The following is a 13,033-nucleotide window of genomic DNA, read 5'->3' as shown; positions in this document are numbered from 1 at the left end:
GTTAAACATATATATGTTTCTACATTTTTTCAATTTCGAGAATCATATATTTTAATTAATATTTTGACATTTGATAATGGAACTTCTGTTTTGAATTTTCCTCGGAGTTCAGTATTTTTGTGATTTTACTTTTTGTCAATATGTAATAAACACAATCTCCTTATTTGTCATATTGCAACTTATATTATTTGCAAAACTTAAAACTCAAATTGAACTAACTAAAAAGTTTATATTGTTAACAGAAAAGACATGCAATTCAATTTCCTACTTTAGAAACGTGAACTTTAAATATCCTAGTCAGTTTTGGTTTACATTTTTGAGTGTGTCCAACTGCTCTGAAAGACGTTTTACAACCTAAAACCATGAGTTTAGTAAAAATTCATATGGGATTGCAATTGTCCCCATCTTTTTTCTTCAGGTGACAGTAAAGTACCACTAATCAAGTTGATCAGAAAAACAATTATGGTGATGCAAAATTCATCATTTCAATGATATTTTAAGTAAACTAAGGCTTTTTTTTTGTAGACAATTAGATGAGATTCGGATGCATTTATTCAGGGTTTTTTTTATATCAGCCTATGCTGTCTGGCAAATACGCGGGATGTCTCAGAAGTATAATAGGCAAAATTCAACTTAATAATTATTGTTGAATACTACAGAAATAACAAACTGTGCATTGATTGCAATTTCTGACATTAGTTTTCATTTCATACTGTTATACTAGAAAGGCGCAAAATATCACACCAGTTCAGGTGCTGGAATCATGCAATATGTGACTTCTTTGCCATAACATTGAGATGTGGGTTCCTGTATTGCATACGATCAATCACGAAAACTGTATCAATCGATTCTTGATTTTTTTTTATTCACTGTTCTCTCAATAAAAGGCACGTTTAAACAAGTTGTAAATTATCTAGATCTTGTTTTTTTTCAAACATTTTTAATACAATTTCAAAGAAGTCTTCCAAAACACAAATGATATTATTTTTGCGCCTATGTTGTCTCATGGAAGCTTTCTGACCTTGAGAGCGGGAGGTCGTGGGTTCATACCTCAGCTGGGTCTAACTTAATACATTAACATATGTATATCTGCTACTCATTCTCCGTATTTGGGAGTACGAGCTAAAACTAGTCGAGTCGGTTTCATGATAATGTGTGCGGTTCTGGTAACTTTTTTCCTGTTGTCTGTGGTAAACTTGTAGAAGTTAACAATAAGATAATTGTTTCGATAAAGTACACAGCAGGGTTAATCCTCATATTAAATTACCATCTCGGCCTGAGATGCATGTGCAATTTGTAATTGGACGTTTAACACCAATTCATCATCATTATCATTTTAATTTTATTTTAAAAACTCCTAGCGAAGTTTTGGAGCTTCACCATAATATGTTTTATGTACCCTGTCGATTATTATGTAAGATTCATATACATACTACACTACTCTTACACATTACATGAATCTGATAAAACTATAAGCTTGGTAAACTTATTACATAAACAAATCAGTCTATTATCATTTCTTAATTTTTTTCCTTTAGAATGTTAACCATATTGTTTAAGTAATTGGAGATATCAAAATCATGTTTGAGGTTTGCGGAGACATGTTTAAAACTTTTACGATTTACAAGATTTGGGCATCAGTAAACTACTGTCAGTTTAGTTTGACAATATTTTGTTTTCGCTATAACAATATGATCGTCAAAGCAGATTCATAGGTGTACTTACTATGCGTCTTTGATTGTCGATTCCTTTTTCATGGCAAAAATTTCGAAATGCATTGAAGGAAAGCTACTTCTTCTGACACAATATTTGACATTATTTACAGCAGATTCCTTCATAATGAGTTTATTGATATTAATTCCTAGTTTGTTCATATGCTGAATGTATTTGATTTAAATATAAACCTGGTGTTTTAAACATGCTTTAACATTCGTTATCGGCATATTATCTAATAATATAATGCTTCTCATACAAAATTAATATGTGTTAAATCTCCTTACACAGTATTTTTCCCAAGGATTTTAAAACAATCAAACAATTAAAAAATTGATATATAAAAATTATATATTCTATCTCAGGAATTGTCTTACGTCTTTCAAAAGCAAAGTGATACGCACGTAGCTTCAGAAATTATTGCGTAGATTTTTTATCGCGATTTTTGAAGAATGGACACAAATGCGATATTGGATGGTGTGATTTCAGGGAAATCTGCATACAGATGTATGTTTCAGATATCAGAATGCGAGTTCTAATTATTGCGATACTAACTCAGTCGCAATATTCGCATTAATAAAAACCCAACAATAATATGTCATTTAAATGCTCATTACATAGAATCGAATTCAAATTTCTCGGATAACTTTTTAGCAGTTATGAAATCCATTTTGATAATTAGCAGTACTTTCAAGTGAAAGAGAAGAGGAAACAGGATTATACAATATGCATGCTTAGCATACAAATATGCAAGCAAATTTTGTATATATCCGCATGCATTCGCATAGACACAATATATATTATAGCGAGTTGATGAGTTGGTGAAACATATTTGCGAATTTTCGCAAATCATTACGGTTTTACTTGAATAAAACGGTCACGTTTTTGAACCAAGAGCAATGACCCATCACTTCTATGCAGATACTTCCTAACGACTACGAGTTTGGCTTAAAAATAACAGTTCGTTCGTTGCAAATTAATACTTTTTTATTTCTAAGTTCATTTTGCCGGATCTGAGATACTAGGCAAACAATATACCTTACCGCACAATATTTTAGTAATGCATTTATGATAAAATCGTTGATTGAGTAAAGACCAGTGGCAAATATTTCCTGCATATTTTAAACGATGTACTTATAATATCAGTAAAAGGTAAAAGTTTCCTTTCCTGAGTTAATCAAGGAGGGATGAACTGTACTTAGTATGGGTGGAATCTTTTACTGGTCCTAACTTGTCCCCAACACTTTATCCAGTTGCTACAAAAAGGGACAGAATTTAGGTGAAGCTCCACTCTCTTTGTTTGCCTTAAGGTAGATTCATGGTATACCGCCATCTTGGATTGTACTATCGCAGTACACAATCAATCTAGTTATTTGCCCAAAGCTGCAAATTTGTAGACAGATGTGCAATTTAATTGGTTAGACTATTTATTTATATGAAGAAAACTTGCTGATTTATTGCATTATTCAAAATATTTGAACAGATATCAAATATTTGTGTTTTAGAATCAATTTTTTCAACTAAGCCATTTAAGGGCTTACTCTTTTTGTAATAAATTTATACTGGACTGATAGGGAATTTTTTTATTTTTACTTGTAGCAAGGAAACAAGTTCGGTGACACCAATATTTCTTTTTATTTTCTTAAAACATATTATAATACCTATCTTCTCACAATTACTTTCAAAATTCTATCTCATAGATTTCTTTTTATGCACAAAAATGTGTTTTTTCATGATCATTCTAAGCAATTTTAGACAATTTTCAACGACCCATAGCTTGCAAAATAGCACGGTGACCCATCCTTTTTATTATATTTTTGAAAAGAGCATAGTGAAATCTTCATTTTGGCAAAGTATAAGAAAATTCTATCTCAAGAAACATATACCGATGATCTACTTTAACAATTTTCTGGTGCTTCGTTTTTAATGTAATAATTCTAACTTCACACTGTTTCCTGTTCTTTCAATGCCCTTTATTTTTAATTGAAAAAAAATAAGATATGGTATGATTGTCAATAAGAAATCTCTCCACAAGAGACCAAATGACACAGAAATTAACGGCCTTTAACGGCCTTCAATAATAAGCAAAGTCCATACTGTTGAACAGCTTCTGCATGAATAGGGTCCTGTTGCTATAGGCTTATCAAAGCGCTTGTTTCTGTGTACGTCCAGTCGATTCTGCAAGAGATTTTCAAATGAATTATGTGTTTGGCAATGATGATGCTTTGAGTCTTGAAAACGGGTTAATAAAGCTAACTAAAGTTTTTTTTTTTATATCAAAGCTATAAATCGAGTTAAGACAAATAGTTCGGTTAAGAACTTTATTAGTATCAATTTTTATACATGTAAATATCAATTTTATAAAGATCAATTTTAATTCAAAAAACGTTTCTTCTTTTAATATACATTGTAAAATTCATGTTCTAAGTACCTGGTTTTGTAAACAATTAACCCACACAAGGCCTACATTGACTATCGACTGCATGTAGACAAAACACGATTCAAACTACATGTAAACATTGAGTTTTATCAATGGGAACGTAATTGTGTTTAGTTTACGTGTGCATTACACTAACACAACACAGAGTTTAGGTCAATGCTAACACGGCTTTAGTAACGTTTTCTTCCGAACAATAAGAAATAAATAAATTAATTACTAAACACATCAAATATCTTAAAATAACAAATAATTTAAACATAAGGAAATGAAAAAGGAAACTTATAGAAAGTAACCACCGCGGATGCCAAAATTATGTAGCGGGCAATGGCTTGAAATGCCTGACCTAAAGTTTAACTCAATGTATGAGTAGTTTTGTAGATTTCTTAGTTAGTATGACAAGATATGATCTGGTCAGCATAATATAGGCATTTGTTAAACATATATATGTTTCTACATTTTTTCAATTTCGAGAATCATATATTTTAATTAATATTTTGACATTTGATAATGGAACTTCTGTTTTGAATTTTCCTCGGAGTTCAGTATTTTTGTGATTTTACTTTTTGTCAATATGTAATAAACACAATCTCCTTATTTGTCATATTGCAACTTATATTATTTGCAAAACTTAAAACTCAAATTGAACTAACTAAAAAGTTTATATTGTTAACAGAAAAGACATGCAATTCAATTTCCTACTTTAGAAACGTGAACTTTAAATATCCTAGTCAGTTTTGGTTTAAATTTTTGAGTGTGTCCAACTGCTCTGAAAGACGTTTTACAACCTAAAACCATGAGTTTAGTAAAAATTCATATGGGATTGCAATTGTCCCCATCTTTTTTCTTCAGGTGACAGTAAAGTACCACTAATCAAGTTGATCAGTAAAACAATTATGGTGATGCAAAATTCATCATTTCAATGATATTTTAAGTAAACTAAGGCTTTTTTTTTGTAGACAATTAGATGAAATTCGGATGCATTTATTCAGGTTTTTTTTTATATCAGCCTATGCTGTCTGGCAAATACGCGGGATGTCTCAGAAGTATAATAGGCAAAATTCAACTTAATAATTATTGTTGAATACTACAGAAATAACAAACTGTGCATTGCTTGCAATTTCTGACATTAGTTTTCATTTCATACTGTTATACTAGAAAGGCGCAAAATATCACACCAGTTCAGGTGCTGGAATCATGCAATATGTGACTTCTTTGCCATAACATTGAGATGTGGGTTCCTGTATTGCATACGATCAATCACGAAAACTGTATCAATCGATTCTTGATTTTTTTTTATTCACTGTTCTCTCAATAAAAGGCACGTTTAAACAAGTTGTAAATTATCTAGATCTTGTTTTTTTTCAAACATTTTTAATACAATTTCAAAGAAGTCTTCCAAAACACAAATGATATTATTTTTGCGCCTATGTTGTCTCATGGAAGCTTTCTGACCTTGAGAGCGGGAGGTCGTGGGTTCATACCTCAGCTGGGTCTAACTTAATACATTAACATATGTATATCTGCTACTCATTCTCCGTATTTGGGAGTACGAGCTAAAACTAGTCGAGTCGGTTTCATGATAATGTGTGCGGTTCTGGTAACTTTTTTCCTGTTGTCTGTGGTAAACTTGTAGAAGTTAACAATAAGATAATTGTTTCGATAAAGTACACAGCAGGGTTAATCCTCATATTAAATTACCATCTCGGCCTGAGATGCATGTGCAATTTGTAATTGGACGTTTAACACCAATTCATCATCATTATCATTTTTATTTTATTTTAAAAACTCCTAGCGAAGTTTTGGAGCTTCACCATAATATGTTTTATGTACCCTGTCGATTATTATGTAAGATTCATATACATACTACACTACTCTTACACATTACATGAATCTGATAAAACTATAAGCTTGGTAAACTTATTACATAAACAAATCAGTCTATTATCATTTCTTAATTGTTTTCCTTTAGAATGTTAACCATATTGTTTAAGTAATTGGAGATATCAAAATCATGTTTGAGGTTTGCGGAGACATGTTTAAAACTTTTACGATTTACAAGATTTGGGCATCAGTAAACTACTGTCAGTTTAGTTTGACAATATTTTGTTTTCGCTATAACAATATGATCGTCAAAGCAGATTCATATGTGTACTTACTATGCGTCTTTGATTGTCGATTCCTTTTTCATGGCAAAAATTTCGAAATGCATTGAAGGAAAGCTACTTCTTCTGACACAATATTTGACATTATTTACAGCAGATTCCTTCATAATGAGTTTATTGATATTAATTCCTAGTTTGTTCATATGCTGAATGTATTTGATTTAAATATAAACCTGGTGTTTTAAACATGCTTTAACATTCGTTATCGGCATATTATCTAATAATATAATGCTTCTCATACAAAATTAATATGTGTTAAATCTCCTTACACAGTATTTTTCCCAAGGATTTTAAAACAATCAAACAATTAAAAAATTGATATATAAAAATTATATATTCTATCTCAGGAATTGTCTTACGTCTTTCAAAAGCAAAGTGATACGCACGTAGCTTCAGAAATTATTGCGTAGATTTTTTATCGCGATTTTTGAAGAATGGACACAAATGCGATATTGGATGGTGTGATTTCAGGGAAATCTGCATACAGATGTATGTTTCAGATATCAGAATGCGAGTTCTAATTATTGCGATACTAACTCAGTCGCAATATTCGCATTAATAAAAACCCAACAATAATATGTCATTTAAATGCTCATTACATAGAATCGAATTCAAATTTCTCGGATAACTTTTTAGCAGTTATGAAATCCATTTTGATAATTAGCAGTACTTTTAAGTGAAAGAGAAGAGGAAACAGGATTATACAATATGCATGCTTAGCATACAAATATGCAAGCAAATTTTGTATATATCCGCATGCATTCGCATAGACACAATATATATTATAGCGAGTTGATGAGTTGGTGAAACATATTTGCGAATTTTCGCAAATCATTACGGTTTTACTTGAATAAAACGGTCAAGTTTTTGAACCAAGAGCAATGACCCATCACTTCTATGCAGATACTTAATAACGACTACGAGTTTGGCTTAAAAATAACAGTTCGTTCGTTGCAAATTAATACTTTTTTATTTCTAAGTTCATTTTGCCGGATCTGAGATACTAGGCAAACAATATACCTTACCGCACAATATTTTAGTAATGCATTTATGATAAAATCGTTGATTGAGTAAAGACCAGTGGCAAATATTTCCTGCATATTTTAAACGATGTACTTATAATATCAGTAAAAGGTAAAAGTTTCCTTTCCTGAGTTAATCAAGGAGGGATGAACTGTACTTAGTATGGGTGGAATCTTTTACTGGTCCTAACTTGTCCCCAACACTTTATCCAGTTGCTACAAAAAGGGACAGAATTTAGGTGAAGCTCCACTCTCTTTGTTTGCCTTAAGGTAGATTCATGGTATACCGCCATCTTGGATTGTACTATCGCAGTACACAATCAGTCTAGTTATTTGCCCAAAGCTGCAAATTTGTAGACAGATGTGCAATTTAATTGGTTAGACTATTTATTTATATGAAGAAAACTTGCTGATTTATTGCATTATTCAAAATATTTGAACAGATACCAAATATTTGTGTTTTAGAATCAATTTTTTCAACTAAGCCATTTAAGGGCTTACTCTTTTTGTAATAAATTTATACTGGACTGATAGGGATTTTTTTTATTTTTACTTGTAGCAAGGAAACAAGTTCGGTGACACCAATATTTCTTTTTATTTTCTTAAAACATATTATAATACCTATCTTCTCACAATTACTTTCAAAATTCTATCTCATAGATTTCTTTTTATGCACAAAAATGTGTTTTTTCATGATCATTCTAAGCAATTTTAGACAATTTTCAACGACCCATAGCTTGCAAAATAGCACGGTGACCCATCCTTTTTATTATATTTTTGAAAAGAGCATAGTGAAATCTTCATTTTGGCAAAGTATAAGAAAATTCTATCTCAAGAAACATATACCGATGATCTACCTTAACAATTTTCTGGTGCTTCGTTTTTAATGTAATAATTCTAACTTCACACTGTTTCCTGTTCTTTCAATGCCCTTTATTTTTAATTGAAAAAAATAAGATATGGTATGATTGTCAATAAGAAATCTCTCCACAAGAGACCAAATGACACAGAAATTAACGGCCTTTAACGGCCTTCAATAATAAGCAAAGTCCATACTGTTGAACAGCTTCTGCATGAATAGGGTCCTGTTGCTATAGGCTTATCAAAGCGCTTGTTTCTGTGTACGTCCAGTCGATTCTGCAAGAGATTTTCAAATGAATTATGTGTTTGGCAATGATGATGCTTTGAGTCTTGAAAACGGGTTAATAAAGCTAACTAAAGTTTTTTTTTTTTATATCAAAGCTATAAATCGAGTTAAGACAAATAGTTCGGTTAAGAACTTTATTAGTATCAATTTTTATACATGTAAATATCAATTTTATAAAGATCAATTTTAATTCAAAAAACGTTTCTTCTTTTAATATACATTGTAAAATTCATGTTCTAAGTACCTGGTTTTGTAAACAATTAACCCACACAAGGCCTACATTGACTATCGACTGCATGTAGACAAAACACGATTCAAACTACATGTAAACATTGAGTTTTATCAATGGGAACGTAATTGTGTTTAGTTTACGTGTGCATTACACTAACACAACACAGAGTTTAGGTCAATGCTAACACGGCTTTAGTAACGTTTTCTTCCGAACAATAAGAAATAAATAAATTAATTACTAAACACATCAAATATCTTAAAATAACAAATAATTTAAACATAAGGAAATGAAAAAGGAAACTTATAGAAAGTAACCACCGCGGATGCCAAAATTATGTAGCGGGCAATGGCTTGAAATGCCTGACCTAAAGTTTAACTCAATGTATGAGTAGTTTTGTAGATTTCTTAGTTAGTATGACAAGATATGATCTGGTCAGCATAATATAGGCATTTGTTTAACATATATATGTTTCTACATTTTTTCAATTTCGAGAATCATATATTTTAATTAATATTTTGACATTTGATAATGGAACTTCTGTTTTGAATTTTCCTCGGAGTTCAGTATTTTTGTGATTTTACTTTTTGTCAATATGTAATAAACACAATCTCCTTATTTGTCATATTGCAACTTATATTATTTGCAAAACTTAAAACTCAAATTGAACTAACTAAAAAGTTTATATTGTTAACAGAAAAGACATGCAATTCAATTTCCTACTTTAGAAACGTGAACTTTAAATATCCTAGTCAGTTTTGGTTTAAATTTTTGAGTGTGTCCAACTGCTCTGAAAGACGTTTTACAACCTAAAACCATGAGTTTAGTAAAAATTCATATGGGATTGCAATTGTCCCCATCTTTTTTCTTCAGGTGACAGTAAAGTACCACTAATCAAGTTGATCAGTAAAACAATTATGGTGATGCAAAATTCATCATTTCAATGATATTTTAAGTAAACTAAGGCTTTTTTTTTGTAGACAATTAGATGAGATTCGGATGCATTTATTCAGGGTTTTTTTTTATATCAGCCTATGCTATCTGGCAAATACGCGGGATGTCTCAGAAGTATAATAGGCAAAATTCAACTTAATAATTATTGTTGAATACTACAGAAATAACAAACTGTGCATTGATTGCAATTTCTGACATTAGTTTTCATTTCATACTGTTATACTAGAAAGGCGCAAAATATCACACCAGTTCAGGTGCTGGAATCATGCAATATGTGACTTCTTTGCCATAACATTGAGATGTGGGTTCCTGTATTGCATACGATCAATCACGAAAACTGTATCAATCGATTCTTGATTTTTTTTTATTCACTGTTCTCTCAATAAAAGGCACGTTTAAACAAGTTGTAAATTATCTAGATCTTGTTTTTTTTCAAACATTTTCAATACAATTTCAAAGAAGTCTTCCAAAACACAAATGATATTATTTTTGCGCCTATGTTGTCTCATGGAAGCTTTCTGACCTTGAGAGCGGGAGGTCGTGGGTTCATACCTCAGCTGGGTCTAACTTAATACATTAACATATGTATATCTGCTACTCATTCTCCGTATTTGGGAGTACGAGCTAAAACTAGTCGAGTCGGTTTCATGATAATGTGTGCGGTTCTGGTAACTTTTTTCCTGTTGTCTGTGGTAACCTTGTAGAAGTTAACAATAAGATAATTGTTTCGATAAAGTACACAGCAGGGTTAATCCTCATATTAAATTACCATCTCGGCCTGAGATGCATGTGCAATTTGTAATTGGACGTTTAACACCAATTCATCATCATTATCATTTTAATTTTATTTTAAAAACTCCTAGCGAAGTTTTGGAGCTTCACCATAATATGTTTTATGTACCCTGTCGATTATTATGTAAGATTCATATACATACTACACTACTCTTACACATTACATAAATCTGATAAAACTATAAGCTTGGTAAACTTATTACATAAACAAATCAGTCTATTATCATTTCTTAAATTTTTTCCTTTAAAATGTTAACCATATTGTTTAAGTAATTGGAGATATCAAAATCATGTTTGAGGTTTGCGGAGACATGTTTAAAACTTTTACGATTTACAAGATTTGGGCATCAGTAAACTACTGTCAGTTTAGTTTGACAATATTTTGTTTTCGCTATAACAATATGATCGTCAAAGCAGATTCATAGGTGTACTTACTATGCGTCTTTGATTGTCGATTCCTTTTTCATGGCAAAAATTTCGAAATGCATTGAAGGAAAGCTACTTCTTCTGACACAATATTTGACATTATTTACAGCAGATTCCTTCATAATGAGTTTATTGATATTACTTCCTAGTTTGTTCATATGCTGAATGTATTTGATTTAAATATAAACCTGGTGTTTTAAACATGCTTTAAACATTCGTTATCGGCATATTATCTAATAATATAATGCTTCTCATACAAAATTAATATGTGTTAAATCTCCTTACACAGTATTTTTCCCAAGGATTTTAAAACAATCAAACAATTAAAAAATTGATATATAAAAATTATATATTCTATCTCAGGAATTGTCTTACGTCTTTCAAAAGCAAAGTGATGCGCGCGTAGCTTCAGAAATTATTGCGTAGATTTTTTATCGCGATTTTTGAAGAATGGACACAAATGCGATATTGGATGGTGTGATTTCAGGGAAATCTGCATACAGATGTATGTTTCAGATATCAGAATGCGAGTTCTAATTATTGCGATACTAACTCAGTCGCAATATTTGCATTAATAAAAACCCAACAATAATTTCTGAATTTACATAGTCTACTAAATCATTCAGTAAACGATGTTCTTTCTTCCGATATTCTTTTGACTTTAAATACATACTTGCCCCTAACTGTCCATTATAATAACATATCATAATTAGATTTTAGACACCTGTTATTTGTTTCTGATCTTTTGTCTTCTTATATTTTAAACAACAGCTTTGGCCATCTGAGATAGCTTCCTGTGGTAGCGAGTACATTTGACAAATTTACAAATTATGTTAATTAAAGTTAGTGGTCATCATGTTGGTATTTACCCCTTTACCATTTGGAACCTTTAAATGCTATTATTCTTACAAGGAAATAATGACAGGAAACGAAATCCCTGGAATATGTTTTCAATAGAGAGATATTAACTCCATATGAAGGCGATTATAAAATGTTGCTACATAGAAATCATTTTGTTATTTGTCTTGAAATTAAATTGTCTCCCTTCCTCTGCCGTCCATTGGGAGCAAGTCAAGATATAAAACAGACTTTCCTATGCATTGGGTATCTGCATATCAAGTTGATGGGGATAAATCCAGTACACATAGTCAACAAACAATGAATTGTTCAGTGAAAAGGATATCTTCTGTATTTGGAACGTGAAGTTGATGAATAAATAACAAGCCAGAGTATCTGGACCATGTGCTGTTTCCTGTTGTTTTTAGTTGTTTGTGTGTCTATTTTTCTTTTGGAGAAGTAAAGTTTTGATGAATGTTGTGTTCAATTTTACAGTTCAATATTTTACCAGTTACTGTTATCTTTTGTATATAAAGCATGACTTTTTATTTTACTTTACATTTAAGCGAACGCTTTTCATGTACGTTTTTTTATCTGTGTAGTATGATACTGTGTTTGAATATCATTAGTTTGTCATTATGAAATTGTATTATTATTAAACACAGTAAATAAAAGTCAGCAAGAATGAAGTTGGTAACGATTAAATTGCAGAACAATCAGTTAAGGTGACAAAACATTCTATAAGAAATGTAAAACAGAGTTGTAAAATATCAAACCGATTTATTTTTATTTTAGGAAGAAACTTGAAACATGTTTTTTTTTTGCATTTTTTCAGAGAACGAAGTTCTTTACGCAAAATAATATAAGCTTCAATTCGGAAAAAATGGAAACTTCCAAAGATGAAGCACTATGTTTTATCCTTAAAATTTACAATTCCTATTTCAGCCAAAATTTACAAAAAAATAACACTTTGAACGTTGTTGTTTTTAATAGTAATAGTATATTACATACAAGTGAGAGGTTCGGCTAACTATAAAACCAGGTTCGATCTGCCATTTACTACATAAGAAAATGCCTGTACCAAGTCAGGAATATGGCAGTTGTTATCCATTCTTTTGATGTGTTTGACCTTTCATTTTGCCATTGGATTACACAGGCAAAATTTGCTCACGTGAATTTTACATATATCTCACATGAAGTTCATGTGAAATATTTCACATGAGATTCACCTCAAACGAGCGTATACATGAAACTCACGTGAAAATGTTCATGTGAATTTCATGTGAATCGAGATGCACATGAATCTCACAT

Source organism: Mytilus californianus, unplaced genomic scaffold (genome assembly GCF_021869535.1).
Source record: "Mytilus californianus isolate M0D057914Y unplaced genomic scaffold, xbMytCali1.0.p SCAF_6, whole genome shotgun sequence".
Classification (NCBI taxonomy): domain Eukaryota; kingdom Metazoa; phylum Mollusca; class Bivalvia; order Mytilida; family Mytilidae; genus Mytilus; species Mytilus californianus.
Note: the sequence above shows the minus strand (reverse complement) of the source record.